The sequence below is a fragment of the Equus caballus genome, chromosome 23, assembly GCF_041296265.1.
Source record: "Equus caballus isolate H_3958 breed thoroughbred chromosome 23, TB-T2T, whole genome shotgun sequence".
Classification (NCBI taxonomy): domain Eukaryota; kingdom Metazoa; phylum Chordata; class Mammalia; order Perissodactyla; family Equidae; genus Equus; species Equus caballus.
This window is the reverse complement of record NC_091706.1, coordinates 58811977-58828934: the sequence shown is the minus strand read 5'-3', so window position 1 is coordinate 58828934 and position 16958 is coordinate 58811977. Positions and strand designations below refer to the sequence as shown.

Sequence of the window (16958 nt, the reverse complement as noted above, 5' to 3'; positions counted from 1 at the left end):
TGTTTTTAGACCTACGCTAGGTACTAGGGGTAAGTGGTAAAAGATAAAAATCACCTCCTTTTAAGCAATTTACAATTAAGTATAGTAGCAAAAACTAGTACTCATAAATACTTAGATACTAAGAAATGATCAGTTATTAACTTATGCTTAAAGAGACAGGAGTTAAAAGGAAAAAATATCATCCATTTAGGATTTGTCATTGACAGGAAAGACTTCATGGGAGGGGGGCAGCTTAATATGGACTTTGAATGATAAATAGGATTTGAACAGGGAGAAGTCTGAGTTAATATTGCTACACTGTTCATGGGGAACCAAGGAAAAGAATAAAATTTATCCACAATCCAGCCCCAAAATACTACTGTTACCAAAAATGAAAAGCTATTTCTTAACCTAGGATGCATGTGAAATGGCAAAAGGAAAGACGAAAAAATCACCAAAATATAATCTATGATATTAAAAGAATTCTAAATTCACCTGTACTTTAAACATTATCCCCACCACCAGAAAACTGGACAAATGTTAGAATCATCCATAAATTTAGCATACCAGTCAGTAAATCTTTTGCATTAACCATGGTCAAGTGATTAATGCCTTTTATCCAGAGAATTATTGATCCTACAATTGGCTTCCTGTCTAATGACAACACATTCCAGTTAATACAAGGAGAAAATAGTTCCCATGGTTCCCACAGGTGGCCCTTCCAGTGGCATGGGGATTGATCCACACATCGACTCCAAGCACGTGTTATAGGAAGTCTGTCAGTTTGCCTTGGTGTCTCCTCTTCTTGAGTCAAGATCCATTGTAGAAAGTGGAGCTTTGTACAAGCCTCCATTTCCTTGGTTAATGCTTCCTGACCAAATTTTCATTTATTACAAAAATTGAAGAGAAGGAAAAACAGAAATACCAACCAGAAATCCACTGCTTAACCAATCCACTTCATCTTCCCTCACTGTCTTCTAATGCTTGTCCACATGCGCATATAATGTGTCTCCAGTATTAATCCAATTTTATTTGTTCATTTCCACTTACATTACATCATTGAACTCTTTTCTAATTGCTACGCAATCTTCTATGTTCACTAGTTTTCTGGCTGTGTGGATCCCACCCTCCTCTCTTCTCCTGTAGCACACCATTCTGAGCTCTGTTATTATATTTACCATGTTGTATAGCTACTCTAATCTGTCTTTGCTTCTTTTCCTTATCTTCTAGACTATTTTCGCCAAGAGACCATTTCCTTTGCCTCTGCTCTAGCAATTTGCACAGGGTATGGCACATAGACTCAATAAATAATTGCTGGATAAATTAATGAAAGTGCATGCATTACTTTGAGCTAATATCTCATAATTTATGCAACCTTTGTTTCTATGGCTGAGATGTAGACGGTTTTCTGTTTTTTCACCCATCTATAGCCCCTCTTGGGATTAGTATTCAAATGTTAGAAAACATAAGGATTTGAGAAGGTATATAAACTGAGAGCGTGGTCAGTAACAGGTTAGAGCAAAGGATTGGAAGGGTGTTTTTAGTCAAAATTCGTCTACCTGATGGTGAGTTATTTGGGGCCACAGCCAACTGTGTTATCATTCTCACTTTTGCCAGTAACCTGACAGAAGCAGAAAAGTAATAGAAATCAATCCGAATACCCACAGTGGGAATTTCCCTTGATCAGGATGTGATTTACCTGGAGGTTGCAGTGAAAATGAGTGTATGATTTTGCCGACAACTGGAATCTTGTGGAAATTGATAGGCAGGTGAAAGAAGGCAGGGAACAAAGACATATTTTTAACAAATGGAAGACAGCTCAGCTGACTAATGGCAGGAATTGAAACACATAATATTTTAATATGACTGCCTGTTCCCCACAAAATAATGCAAATATCTAACAGGGCTTCTTTTGACATAAAGAAAATAAGATGTGTTCCTCAACTTTTGTTCAAAAACGCCCAACTCTCCACAGGAGTCCTATGAGGTGGGAAAAACAGCCAGCGGCAATGTCTGCCAAATGTGAAGTTACATAGTCCCTATGTTTACGTAGTCAATATTTTAGCTGCACTCCTCTGTGTTCAAAGTTGCCCTTCATGTTGTCTGCTCCTCCATCTTCATCTATATCCTTCTCAAGAGCAACCATTTCCAATGTTCTAAAAATAAGGATGCTTCGACACCTGGCATTTGCCCGCCCTTCAGAGAACGGTGTTAATTACGGTTCCTGGTAAAGAAGCGTGAGTGAAGCTCTGAACTGTCTTTGTTTTGATTTATCATCTGAGCACAGATCCTGAGGGCTCATGGGATAACTTAGAGGTCATCTAGTTCATTTGCTTGCTCCAAGGTAAAAAGACCAAAGCCACAAGCGAATCATCCCGGAAAGAAAAATTACCCTGTCTCTAAGCATTTCAAAGAAAGCCGTAGACACTCTCAGTAACTCACCTCAGTGTGGAGAAACTCTTCTGTTTATTTGTTAGTTTATTGAACTTAACCAAATTCCTAATCTGGTGATGTGAGCACCTGAATATAAGTACTTCGAGAAAGAAAAACAGAGCTTAGAATGATCGGTAGAGTTTGTATTCTTTTTCCTTGATCTTTGACGCTTTGTTGGGTCCTCTGTGTAGTGGTACCTGTGATGGCCCTGAGCTGCTCTGTTGTATTTAGTAGGAAGTAGGCTGCGAGGGACTGCTTACCCCATGGAAAGTGGCTTTTTCTGTCAGTGGTCCTGAATTCCTTGGCTTCTTCAGCAGTGCAAACTCAGTTCCCTGATTTTAGGCACTGTGGGGAAAATGGATGCCAGATAGCAGAGGTAGTGTGTGATGTTCGTTTCCATGACACCACAGATGTCTTATTTCTGCAAAGCACTTGACTCTTCTTTGTCAGAGATGAGGTAGTGTATGAGTGGTTAGGCACACAGACTTTGTGTCAGACAGACGTGAGCTTTAATTCTCACTCTTCCACTTACTAGCCTTGTAACATTGGTCAACTTACACAAACACCAAATACTTTAATCTCCTCATCTATGAAATGGGAAATTATTATTCCTTCTCACAGGATTGTTGTAAAGACTCATTGTGATAAAATACATAAAGTGCTTAGCATAGTGCCTGAACATAGTAAGTGGTAGTTATTATGAGTTTTTCTTTTTATAAATGTCCTTGCTTCCAACTTTTTTAATTGGCTACTTTCTACAGTCATGTGTCACTTAACAATGGGGATACCTTCTGAGAAATTCATTATTAGGCAATTTCATTGTTGTGTGAACGTCATAGAGTATACTTACACAAAGCTAGATGGTATAGCCTGCTGCACACCTAGGCTATTTGTGGTATGTGTGTATATATGGTATGTATGGTCTGCCATTGACTGAAACATTGTTGTGTTGTGCATGGCTGTATATATACTGGCTGGAAGCTTCAGTGGATGAAATTCTCTATTGAAGTAAAAGAAACAGAGATATTGATGCCATTGCTGTGGTACTTTGCAGAGGTATTAAAGCCCAGTGACATTTATAAAATATACTCAATGTACTGAAAAACATAGGTCATCATATCTATCCTCCATTTGTTTACATGAGGGCCATTGTATATCCGCTATCATCAGTCATAAACAAAAATTAACCAGTCAGAAACTAGTAGAAACAAAGAGACATTAGATGTGATTCCTGACTTCAAGGAATACTCATTCTATTAGGTTGAGTCATGTTGAATTGCTATTTTTATAGATCAAAATGGTAGAATATTAGGAATTTCATAACATTCTGACCTAATTTCATTGACCTAATAATTGGACAATGTATTGATCAGTAAAAATGTAAGGAAGCATGTGCTGTTCGCTAAATGGAAGCTATTGACAGTTCACTCACAGGAATGACTACTTAATACATGCTAGAGTATTCGGGGTGGATTTATGCAGAAATGGGGCTTGACTGAGACCTCTAAAGCAGGGACTCCTTCTCATTCTGCATCTCTTCTCTTCTCTTCCATTCTATTGAGCTCTCCTAAGACTGGTACCAACACAGAAGCAACAGGTTTAGGGGGAAAACAGTAGACCTAAAGTCATAAAACCTGGGTTCAAATCCCTGCTCTCTCACTTTCTTGTATGAACTTGGTCGAGTGATTTTACCATTTTAGGTCTCTATTTCCTCCTCTGGCCTAAATGGGAAAAATATCCGTCTTGTTGAGGTGAGAACTGAATGAGACAGTATATATAAAAGTGTGCAGTACAGTGTTTGACTCACAGTTATGTGTGTCCTTTTGTTCTGGTCAGGGTCTTTTGTTCCAGCTGCACATAATGATGATGCAATTGCTGCGTAAATGATGATGATACTGACCTTCTGGAATGACTCCATGTCTGCCAAAAGTATTTTATCCCCCAGTGCCTGCCAGAGCCTTCCATTCATGGTGTAGTTCCTTCTATAGGTCCTATACACACACACACACACACACAGAGTTCAGTCTGTCATTCATTCAACAAGCGCTTACTGAAAACACACTGTATACTCTAAGGATGAGGCAATGGACAGGATAAAGTCCCCATATGAATGGAGTTTGCATTCCTTTGGGAAACTGGGCAATCAAAAATGAACAAATAAATGTATAATACAATTCCAGGGGGTGAGAGAGTCTTTGAACAACAATAAATCAGGGTGAGAGGAAAGGATAAGTGAAGCCTTGATGGGAGTTCTGAACTTAGTGAAGGAACAAGCCATGCAAAGATCTGAGACAGAGCTTTCCAGGCAGAAGGAAGAGAGATTGCAAATGTCTTAAGGTGGGAAAGTTCTGGCAAGTTTCAAAATATCAACAAAGCTAGTGTAGCTACAGAGGAGGGAATAAAGGAAGAGGATAGGGAAATGGCAATATAAGTCTTGTAAACTGGGTAAAAAAGAAAAGTAAGAGTTTCTCATGTGTACTTGGAAACAGTAAGGGTGAAGAGTGGGAGAAGGATGCCCTGATTGCTCTGGAGGCTGTATGGAAATTAGAATGACAGGTCGGTGAGCAACTGTGGGGGAAAGAGATGAAGAGGCTACTGCAACGATCCAGGCAAGAGAGAATATGGCTTGAAGTAGGGTGGTAGTGGTAGAAGTAGTAAGAAACAGTGTCTCAATTTTTATTTTTTTGAGATAGTGCAGTCCCGTTGCTGATGAAGTAGGTGAGGGGGCTGTGAGAAAGAGAGGAATCAAGGATAGCTCTTGATTTTTGCCCTGAGCAACTGGATGCTTGGTGGTGCTATTTACAGAGTTGGGAAGACTCGGAGAAAAGCAGGTTTTGAAGGAGGTCAGCTGGGTTTGGGGAGGTTTTTCTGGATGTTCAAAGAGTCATAAATGAAGCTGGGTACCTCACTCCGTTGTAAGTGGAAATTTATGGCTCCACATGATTTTATGGAATCTTTCCAAGGCATTGTCTGAGCAACAGATAATATCACTCATGTGTAAAGCCAGGGGATTGCCTACACATGTACTCCCACTTCTCCCATGGCTGAATGATTTTTTTGGCATTCAAAGTAAATAATTTCGAAGTATATATCTTGTTTATTTAAAATAACAGTGATCTAGGGCCACCATCTCAGCTGTTTGGGGCGTGGTACTTACAAAGCTGAGGTTGAAGTGCTAATCCATACTAAACCAATCAGCTTTTAAAGACAGAAACTGTTTCCTGACCATAGACATATTTAGCCACCTTGAAAATGTTTATCTTCAGATTCAAAACTAATAACTACTTAGTAAGAAGATGTAGTATGACAAAAATTTGATGCATAAAGGTCAACTCATTTTATCTTCATAAATACGCTTTCAGGTGAGGTTTTGAACTCTGTTTATTGATTAGGAGACTGAGATGTGGAAAGGTTAATAATTACCCCAGGTTCACAAAACAAGTCGATCATAAGTGAGACTGAGTCAAAAAGCAGGAATTGCTACTCCCCACCCCTGTTCGATAGAAAACAGCTCCAAGAGTAGGTCTTCCTGACACTGAGTTGAGAGAATGATCCACAGTCCTTATCATCTTGAATGGTGGTAGAACAATCTAGAAAAGGTGCCACACATTTTCTCCCTTTGTCCATTTCTCACCATCTTTTGCTCCCTTCACCATAGTCTTAAAAATCATCATGTTACATATTACCTTTACAAGGTTGATTTTAGAATATATGATTCTACATCATTTGGAGAATAGTTTTAGAGCCTTTTGGGAGAAAGTGCTCAAGGAAGAAGCTCTCCTTGCTGTTGCAGCCATGGTCTGCTTGCACGACCCTCCTCTCAAAGTCAGGCCCACATTCCCTTTCTTTCCTTTACATTCTTGTGCTAGGGCAGAGAAGCCCTCAGCCTTTCTGGCCCATCATAGGCCCTTAGTAAAAGCTGTTGAATGAATGAATGCTCCCAGGAAGTCCCCACTCCTTAACATTCTGGTTAAATTGTGCCCAGACACCCAATAGATAACCTGAGAATATTGAACTCACTCCCATAACAGCTGTGAATGCCTTACTCCCTCACTCTCCCCCTGCCCTCTCTACCTGCTTCCATGGGCCATGGGTGCTAACTCTGAAAGCTCTCTGCCCCTTTGCCCCAGTCAATCATGTCTTTCTTTCTCTCTTTTTTTTTTTTTCCCCAAGAATGCACTAAAGACAGTGTGTTGGGGGGCATGCAGGGGACGGCTGTCACTAAGAGACGTCATACCAGGCAGCGGGCTATCTTCTACTGTATTTTCCTTCCATCTTCTCTTGCTATTTCCTCTCTCCCTCTCCAGAAGGCAGTTCCACCCTGAGGCTTGTACATAATAATTCTGCCCAAACCAGTTTCCTGGGTGTCTCACCATTTACTACCCAGCAAAATACTTTCCTCCAAAATGCAATTCCCTTTCTAAGAGGAATTCCTGAGAATAACATTGTCTCTCGTCTGTTAGAAGTTGTGAGAATTTCCCAGTGGGAAGAACTTTCTCAGGCTAGAGAGGGAATTGAAAATCCTCAGCTGCGGTCAGTCAGAATGACAAAAGAACAGATTCGGTTTGGTTATTGCCATCAACCACTCACCTTTGCAATTTTTACCTCCCCACAATCTGTTTGTGCTTGATATCTCATTCACGTTTCTTCTACTCTGTTTACTGGAATATTCAAGGAGGTGTTGGGAAATTATAAGGAGATTTTTGCATATATAGATCACTATTTTCTCTGTCAATAGAATAATAGTAATAATAACAAAAATCTTGAGTAATGATAATAAACACTAATTGAGAACCACAAATATTTACCACCTACTATGTGCCATATATTGTGCTAAACTTTTTGAATTGTCTTATTAATTATTACCAATAAACTCCTGAGAGTTGAATATTATCATCTTCAATTTACAGATGAGGAAACAACGACTCGGGAAGTTGGTATCATTAATATACCAAAAGCTGCACAGTTAACTGTTCAGGCTAGGATTCAAGTCAAGGACTTCCAGAATCTAACTGCAGTGTCTTGTCTGTATATGAGAAAAAGAGGGAAAAACTCGGAGTAGCCTAACTTTTTATGTTGAATACATACTGTGAACCGTATGCCTGATGCCTTGCTATAGAGCTGCTAAAATTTTTTTAAGAGGAAAATAGGATCACATTTATTTACTTACTTAGGTTTCCAGCTTTATTGAGGTACAATTGGTATACAAATAATCAATAATTAACGTATATAATTTGGTGAGTTTGGACATATGTAACATATATTACCATCACCACAGTCCAGGTAATAAACCTTCCTATCACCTCCAAAAGTTTTGCTGTGTCCTTTTGTTTTTTTGTTTGATTTGTGATAAGAACACTTAAGATGAGATCTACCCTCTTAACAAATTTTTAAGTACATAATACCTTATTATTAACTGTAAGTACAATCTTGTACTGCAGATCTCTGGAACTTACTCATGTTGTATAACTGTATATTTTGAAATACTATTTTGACTGACTAAAATTATCACACTTTCACATCAAAGCAGATTTAGAACCCAAAAGAAGTGGGAGAGAAAATAAATACGTGTTGTATATACATGATGCACATGGCTGATGTGTTATGACATTCATCTTGAGGAATGAGAAGCTACTAGTAGACACACCCTCTCTCCTCATTCAGAAAGAATGTCATAACAGTTCTGTTGTCTCATTTCCATGTGTTTATGTCATACCTAAACTGTCGACTAAAATAATTCAGAGAGACACATGTGCCTAATTTCTTTTTTTAAACAGAAATGCTAACTTCAGTTTAACCTCTCCGCCCCAAAATGCCATTGTTTACAGCTTTTATCTTATAATTAAATACCCTATTCTCTTCTCCTCCCCAGCATCTACTGTGACACTTATAACTTGGGCACGTCAGTTAAACTCTCTAAGTCATTCTCCATTTGTAAAATTGGAATAATATTAATATCACCACATAGGGTGTTGTGAGGATTTTAAAAATAATAGAGGATGAATATAAACTGTTTGGCACATAGTAGATCTCAGTAAATGCCAGTCTCCACAAACTACTCTGCTTCTAGAATGTAAAATTTTAAAGGGCAAGAGCTAGCTATGACCTCTACTTCAGAGCTAGAAGCACAAAAAATGGATTAAATATTATGCTGCTTTTGTCAGTGCCCAATAGTAGAATTCCATCTCCTTAACCCAGAAAAGAGCGGTACTCTTTCTATATTCCTCCCAGACCTTAATCCAGAGCCCAAAGCTCAGATTTATTGACTGTTTCAACCACCAGGTGGCATGATAATGGAATGATAGACCTTAGATGTGTTTCCTTTCCAACTCAGAGCTTTGAAGGACATGTGAAAATAGGTATTTGTAGTTAACAAGACAAATGTTCAGAAGACCCAATTCCATTTCCCCTGGCAGATTTCAGCCAGTTGTGCCACAGCTCATTGCTCACCTGTTAAAGCCTGGTTGGTTCTCCCATTCGAGGCGCATTGGGAAGGTCCAGAGGCAGCCTTCACTGCCACTGGTTGTTGTAAGACTCATAAGCCTGTGACTCTCATAGATCAATTTCAGAGCAATATTGTGCGTAAACAAACACAATCTCAGCAACCAAGAATAATTTTAAAACAACTCAAACCAGCATTACTCAATATTATGGAGGGGACAGGAAATCCCCCAGCAATAAATTTTAAAATCCCTTTTTGAATTCTTCCCAATCCACTGCCCTACACAATACAGCTCCCTTTCTCAAACCCATGAAAACTCCTACAGCCCTTGTTTTCCTCCTCGTGGCTCTCTACTCTGCCCCTTTTCTATCATTTCTCCATTGCACACCCTGAGAACTGTCCAAGAGTACCCCATCTTGGAGGGGAAGAAGGGAAGGCTCTGACGTAGACCTTGCCAGAAATCTCTAGTGCATAAGCAGAGAAAAAAATCTGGGAAAACTCAAAAATTAATCACTTATAGTTCTTTATAAATTGGATAAAGACCCTTTTTCAGACATGTTTTATAAATATATATCCAGTCTGTGGCTTATCTTTTTTTTAAAACTATATCTTTCAAAGAGCAGTAATTTTTAATCTTGGGGGAAAAAAGTGATATGGCAATAAAAAGCAAACCATGGCAGAGTATGAAAAAAATTAATCACTCTATCTTGGCACGTTGTAACCAAACTTAAGTAAATGCAACAAACTGTGCTGCAAATTGCATGAGGAATACTGAGCTCTAGTCACGGAAAGCACTGAATTGGAAGTCTAAAGTTTTCATTCCAGTCCTTCTTGTGCCACCAATTAGCTATGTGAACTTTAAAAAGATGACTTTACCTCTCTGATTCTTCCCTTGCTCCCTGGAACCATGTCTTTATGTGCTTTTGCATCTCTGGTACCTACCTGACCGGGCCTGGCACATAGCAAGAACGCAGTGACTTTTGAATGGATGTAAGATTTATGCTGGATTTTCTGAATCCAGAGCAAATGCCTTATGGCCTATCCTGCTTGGTATCCCCTTTCCTCACTTCTCCTCTTTTCTAAGATCCCAGCTACTTCAAATGATTGACAAGCACTTCCAGTCTATGCACTTATGTTACAGAATACCAGTCTTCACCAGTTTCATTATTCTGATGATGATGCTAATATCTCTACTATTAACTAAAATTTTTGAGTTGGCATTTAGACTTATAAATCCTCTAAGTTGCATGCGTTTTTCAGAACTAGGTGGCAAAATTTCTACCCATTGCTCTGAAATTATTCCTTTTCTCTGAGATGTGAAATGATATATATACGCTTAGTAATTGTTAGAATCATGATTTATGAAGATATTTCAAGGACTGCTTGGATGTATTTAATGAGAAATTGTTATTTTTAAGCTTTATGTGTTTCTGTGTGTCCAGTACATTGTGGGATGGTAGGAAAGACACAGTGTGTATTGTATGCTGCATCCACAACTGATGGGTGACATATGTAGCACTTTACAGTTTATAAAACACCCATATTTTCTGACTAACTCCTCTCAAGTCTCATGAGGGCTTGGTATTATCATTAACTACAGTTTACAGATAAGAAACTGAGGCAGAGCATCATTTAAGTGACTTGTCCAAGATCACAAAGCTGAGTCTGAGATCACATGTCAGCTTTTTGCTTTCAGAACAAAATTTGAGCTGGGCTGGCACAGTAGTGAAGGGTACAGCCTCGTTGCCCAGATTTCTCAGTATTAACACCCCAGTGTTGCTACTTACTGGCTGTGTGAGCTAAATAAGTCGTCACTTTACCTTTTCATGCCTCAGTTTCCCAGTATCAAAATGGGAAGAAAATAGAATCTACCGCGTAGGGTTGTTAGGGGAATTGAGTTGATAGATGTAACATTCTTAGAACAGAACCGGGAGGTAGGAGCGCTTCATAAGTGTTACTTTGTGTGTGTGTGTGCCTCTGTGTGTGTGTGTGTGTGTGTTCATTTGTATGCCTGTGTGTGTTTTCACTAGACTGAACTTTCTCACACTTCTGGAAATCTCCTACACATTAGCTCCTGAAGTACATTTTTATTTCCTTTATACGAAAGAATTGATTCCTGGCAGTGGCCTAATTATAAATTATGTGGAGTATATTTATGACGAAGTTGTGAGTATGCATCAGTCCATCCTTGCGGGAACAGGGTCCCAACATGCAGAAGAAGAACAGAGACAAAACTCTGACCTCGAATGTAATCTTCATTAAGACGCTTCTCAGATAAAATCGCTACGCTTCAGAAGCTGATTGCCACGGTAACCCTGCAGCCCACAGAACATAATGCAAGCTGTAATTTGAAATTTCATACAGGAAGGAAAAGTTAGAGTTTTCCGCGAGAGTCTGTAGATCAAACACAAGACAAGAATGAAGTGCCTGTCCAGTGTATCAAGCATGGAAGCAGGCAGTGTGGCTTTGAGTTCTTTCCTCACCAATTTTATTGATTAAACTTCAGACCATCTAACACGGCACATGTTGCTTGGACGTCTAAAACCAGCCTTTGAACAAAGTGAGGAGACTTAATCTAAACAGTCAGGAAATAGAAATACTGTTCAAAATACTGTTCTGTTTGCCTTATAGCCGCTAAAACCAAAGGACCAAACCAAGTCTCAAAAGATTTTAGGGTTACATGTGATAAATTCTATCACTTGACTTGGATGTGCCACTTTGACTTGCTGGCCCTTAGCTAATCAAGATGGACATGAAGCTCTGCTCTCTGAAGGAGGCAGGAGCAGCAGCCCCGGGCCCTCCTGGGTGGGGTAAGACAGCTCCAAGGCCTACTGGCCTGGGCCCATTTCCTTGTCAGCCTCATCATTTATCCTTTCTCATCATCTTCGTTCAAATAAGGTCATGTTACAAAACAACTATCATTGTGCCTCTGGAAGATACCATGGGGCTGCAGAAATAACGTGAACTTCAGGGTCAGAGCAAACAAAATCTGTTTGAGTCCATGTTCTGCTTTTTATTACGTTTGCGATAAATGGCAAGTTGCTTAGCCTCTCTCTGCCTCAATTTCCTTAACTATAAACAGAGATAAAAATATCACCTTACAATGTTGTTAGGAGGATTCAGTGAGATAATATATGGGGAATTGTTGGGCGCCTATCAGGTACTTAAATGTTAGTTCAGAGAGAGAGAGAGAAACAGAAGGCAGTAGTATTAACTGGCTTTTAGAGAACTTCTGGAAAAATACAGATGGGTATCTGACTTGTTAATAAAATCTTAATTTGACTGAGATCAATGAAATCCCCCTGTGTTGACTACAAATACATACTCAACAGCAATCCCAAGGAAAACCTATCAGGGTTATTTCCTTTCATTTAAGAGCAATATAAATATTGATCAGCTCTCCTAATTGACCTGTGGTTTGCTTTCATACATTGAACTTCTGTTCAACACAGAAGCTGCAAATCTTCCAATTACCTTTAGTTCATAATTCATTATGTCACATTAGAAGCTAAACATGAACATAGAGTCCTCATCAAGAAAAAGTACCACTTGAGGAGCACTTCTCCTAGTGCCTCCTTATCCCCAACGCTGCCCTAGCCTCCTCACAGATGACCTGTGCAGGGCCAAAGGGAATATCTTCACTCATCCCAGGTAGGCCAAGCTCTTAGATCTGAAATCAAAGCAACTGCATGATGGGGCCAAGAAGCTGCCCCTCACTCAGGACCACAACTGAGCAGCACACCAACTAATGAAAAAGGAATATTAAGCCTGATGACACAAAGAGGGCTGGAAAAATGCCAAGGCAAACGTATCCTGTTCCATAAAGATGGCTAAAGGCATGCGAATCATCTTGTTAATGGTGGTCAAAACATTCAAGATATCCCCTTTAAAGGCAGTGTCAATACCTTCTGTCTCTTGGACTTAGAAGCAGAATAATAATGATGTGTAATACCAGATGCCCAGAATCCTGGATGATGTGCCTCCAATGGCTATATCTTACCATGTCTTTCTGGAAACCTGAGTGCCTCAGACTTAACCTACAAAATAGATTATTAATAAAAGATTTTCTTGCTAGTTCATTGCCAGCGAACTGAATGCATGAATGGCATTTGGCCTCCTGCAAGTTCGAGGGCATTATAGAGGCATGTCTTTCTCTACTTCTGGTTCAGACTGGCTTCATTATACACATTGTTTTGTTTCTCCTGCCTAAATGGGAATCCTTCCTTTGCAAATTTGCCTCTCAGGATCAAGACCAAATTCTCCCCACCGTGTGAAGTATAAGCTAAAGCACTCTGAATAGGAGATATGAGGAATAGGCACTGTGTCCCCCGGGCCCTGTTCCCTTCATATGTCAACACAGGATGGACAGCAATCCAGCCTTCCAAATTAGTGAAAGATGACAGCTACCCACACAAGACGTGACTCCCGGTCTCAGGAACTACATTTCTGTGGACAGACAATAACACTGGTTTTCATCGCTTCTCATTTACATTAAGGGTTTGGTTTGCTTCATTCTGAGAAAGAGCTGGTTTTAGTTTTTTCCTTTGTAAGTCTTTGTCCTTTAATAGCATGTGATAATAGAAGTTTCCACTTATTATAAGAGGAAATCTTTCATTTTATTATTGTCATTAATATCAAAGGATCACATTAGAACACTCTTCCAAATTTTTTGTGGCATTGCAGAGGTAAGCTGGAGGGGAAGTAAATACAGAATTCTGCTTCATGTAAAGATCATATATTTTATCGTACTGCTATTTGGTTTTCCTTTTTCATATAGGTAGATTATTAACAGGAGGAGAACATAAAACAAAATTTACAAGATAACTTAAAAATTACTTAGTTGGTACAATAATTTAAAAATGTATATTTACACACAAAGCTTTTAATCCCAAAGACCACCCAATTTAATTCCTTGAGATCACATATGAAAAACAGAGAGACTTAGTGACTGTCCCAAGACCCCTGAGTACAGCAGGGAGCAGTACACTAAGCCAGGTCTTTCCACCTCACTGCATTTCCTTCCTACACGTGTTAAACTCATAGGAAACCGAAATAGGAGATACAGATTAGTGACTGAGGAACAGTAAAAAGGAAGGAAGGATGGCAAATCCTGGCATGAGAGTTGCCTCTAACCTTGCACTGCTAGTCCATCTGATCCTCCATCTTGGGGAGCCCACAACACTCAGCCTCAGAAGCCATCTCAACCCAATGCTTCAGGTAGCCATTTGCATGGATTAGAGTTGTTACACAATGTGAAGCATATTTCCCATTTCTGGTTCAGTAGTTAAGCACATGGAGTTCAGAATAGGATTGACCACTGTTCAAATTCCAGTTCCACCACTTACCAGCTCTGTGACCTTGAACAAGTGGCTTAACTTCTCTGAGCCTTGAGTTCTTCCATAAAATAGAAGGGATGTTTTCTTCTTGGGGTTGTTAGATGATGCGTAAAGTGCTTAGCACAGTGTACACCACATAGTAAGCTCTCCATCAATGATATCATTAGTTCAAAAGAACCAATCATTTTTCTATATTTTCCATTTTCAACTTTACAGCATTAGTTTTAGTAAAAAGGGTGTGGGAAGAGTTTTAGAGAGCTACCTGATTGTGTCTTAGCCCCTGATGCTAGATTCTATAGTCAAGATAATTGTAAATGAGTCTGGGAGAGACTCCATTTAGAAATAAAATCTAGATGTTAGGACCTGTTTGGCCCATTTCCAGCCACATTCTCCATGTCCCTCCAAGACATCTGATGCATTGAATTGCAGTTCAGCTAAAGATGGCTCATTTAGAGTCTAAAGAAGCCTGAAAAGTTCTTAGAATTCAGGATGGAACCAATACCAAAGCTGAATCTGGAGATGCAGTGCTCTTACATCCCATCCCGGGAGCAAAACGTGCCAGGGACAAAGACACGCACAGTGTAGCCAAGGCAGAGAGGTGCTTTTATCAGACGTCCTTTCCAGAGACACTGCTGGAAGACCGAGCTAAAAGCAGTCAAGTACACGCTCAACTGAACCAAAAATGAGGTTTGCATCGACATCCGGTGGAGCTTGTTTGCAGAGCCTGAATCTGGAGCAGACAGCTTGCCACACCTCTTAATGCCTAGTCTCAGCACCTATTTAATTTCAGATCTATTTCTTTCCTATCAAAAGTAAAAAAACAGTTGTTGTCAGCCTTTGGCATGAATTGTTCTCTGGAAAGCACTGTGCCAATGTGAGATTGTCAGTTCTATTGGATAGTGACATCTTCAGGCTCCCATGTGACAGAGGGTGCAGTTCAGATAATCACTTTAAATATTTCACTAACACAATAGCAAAATATTTTAAAAATGTGGACTGATAGGGCTGCTGCTGTTTGTCATACTCACAGTTTTTTATTTCCAGTAAAACGTGTCTTCTGAGGATATGTGATCAAGAGCTCTTCCTAGAATATGATCATTTGTAATAGATGCTCCTGAATAGTTTATTTTTATTTATACTAGTAGGCAGGGAGTCATGGTAAGCTGGGGAAGTGCAAAAGCCAAAAATAATTTTCTATTGAGGAGATAAGGGTAAGCTACAGAAAAAACGGTTGGGTGCCCTTCGAGTTCCTATCTCCTGAGGGGATGCATTCGCCATCCAGGAGGGTGAGAATATTCCAGCAGCTGAAGCTTCCCTGGCTATCTGGGAGGTTTAATTCTCAGATCCTTACCATTAGGAGTGACTATGAAATGCCTCCTCCTGTCTTTGTCTCTATGATGTGATCAGGAGCATCATTTCTCCCTCTGGTCTTCCACTGTTTAAAAGAGGAAAATTGTAGAAAAAAGTCCAAGTTTTAGCATAAGCCTAAAGTCTACTTCCATGAATATTGCATAATTATTGAGAGAGAGCATCTCATGAATTTTCAGGTGTTTGCTTCCGATTCATTTTTTTTTCTATCTATGTAAAATGTCAATTGGAACAGGAGTCTTTGTTGCTGTCTTAGTGGAATCTTCTCACAGGATTTCTCACAGAGATTTATGTGCTTGGAACCAAACTTAGATCAAAAAAGATACAGAAGGTTCTGCCAAATACCATGGGAGTGGTCCAGCTCATACTATATTCCTGTCACACAAATAGTTATTTTCCAGCTAGGCTGACTTCTGGCCCAGCATCTCCTCATCTGGGGACTGTATAAAGGGTACCACCACATTTAGATGTGTACCTGCATACAATTTTCAAAATCTCTTTCCTACAACTTAATCCTTTAAAAAAAAGGGAAGGCAAAATTTTTCAGTAGTCTTTTAGAAAGAAGAGGCCATATATTGCAGTGGGTAAAAGTACAGATGATGAAGCCAGACCCGTCACTAGCAAGTGACATCAAGTATATTTCAGAAGGGCTCTGAGAATCAATTGTCTCATCCGTCAAACAGGGATATTAGCAGTACCTTCTTCAGAGAGCTGTGAGGAGTAAATGAGATGTACACAGAAAGAACCCAGCACAGTGTCTGGCGTTAGATTATAGCTATTATTTTATTATTAAGGATTTTTCTTAATTCGGGGCATTTGGTCTCAAAACCTATTCTATGGAAACACAAACTTTGGACCTACCTAAGTAGAAAGGAGTCATTTAATAAGTCGTGACGCAGCAATTCTGTTGTAAAGAAGAGAAGAAGGGACTCTGCTTCAAAACTAGAGAAGATTTTAATGTCTTGTGAGAACAAGCCCCTTTCCTACCCCAGGCTGACTTTCAGGCAGAGGTGTTGAGGACAGCGTCCCGTGTGGGGAGGCCAAGCAGCTCTTCAGATAATACTCAAACTCAGACACCTGCTTCATCTGCTGTGACCAAAGGGCAGCGCAGCCGGCTGTGTGCCAGGAAGGAAGAGCACCTTCCTGTGTTGTTTCATTTCACAGCTCCAGCCGTCACTTCATTTACTTCCCTCTTGTGTTTGGGCAGGTTCACAGGTGGCAATTTTAAAGCCTGTGGGAAGCTAATTAATAATAATTCAGATAAAGCGAACACTTTTCTTTTGGCAAGGGCATTGTAGATCAATTTAAGTCAAATGTGTCCAGTTCTGTTAGAATAATAAACTCTTTCATAGTGTTAGAGATACTATAAAATCCACATACTTTGTACGACCTGAATGGGA

General features: G+C 39.6%; 1 protein-coding gene across 9 annotated transcripts in view; it reads left to right on the top strand.

Annotated features, from left to right (window-relative positions):
* The window catches only part of LINGO2 (leucine rich repeat and Ig domain containing 2), a 1108249-nt gene that overhangs the window by 1067547 nt on the left and 23744 nt on the right, over positions 1–16958 (top strand). The gene's annotated exons all lie outside the window — the stretch shown is intronic.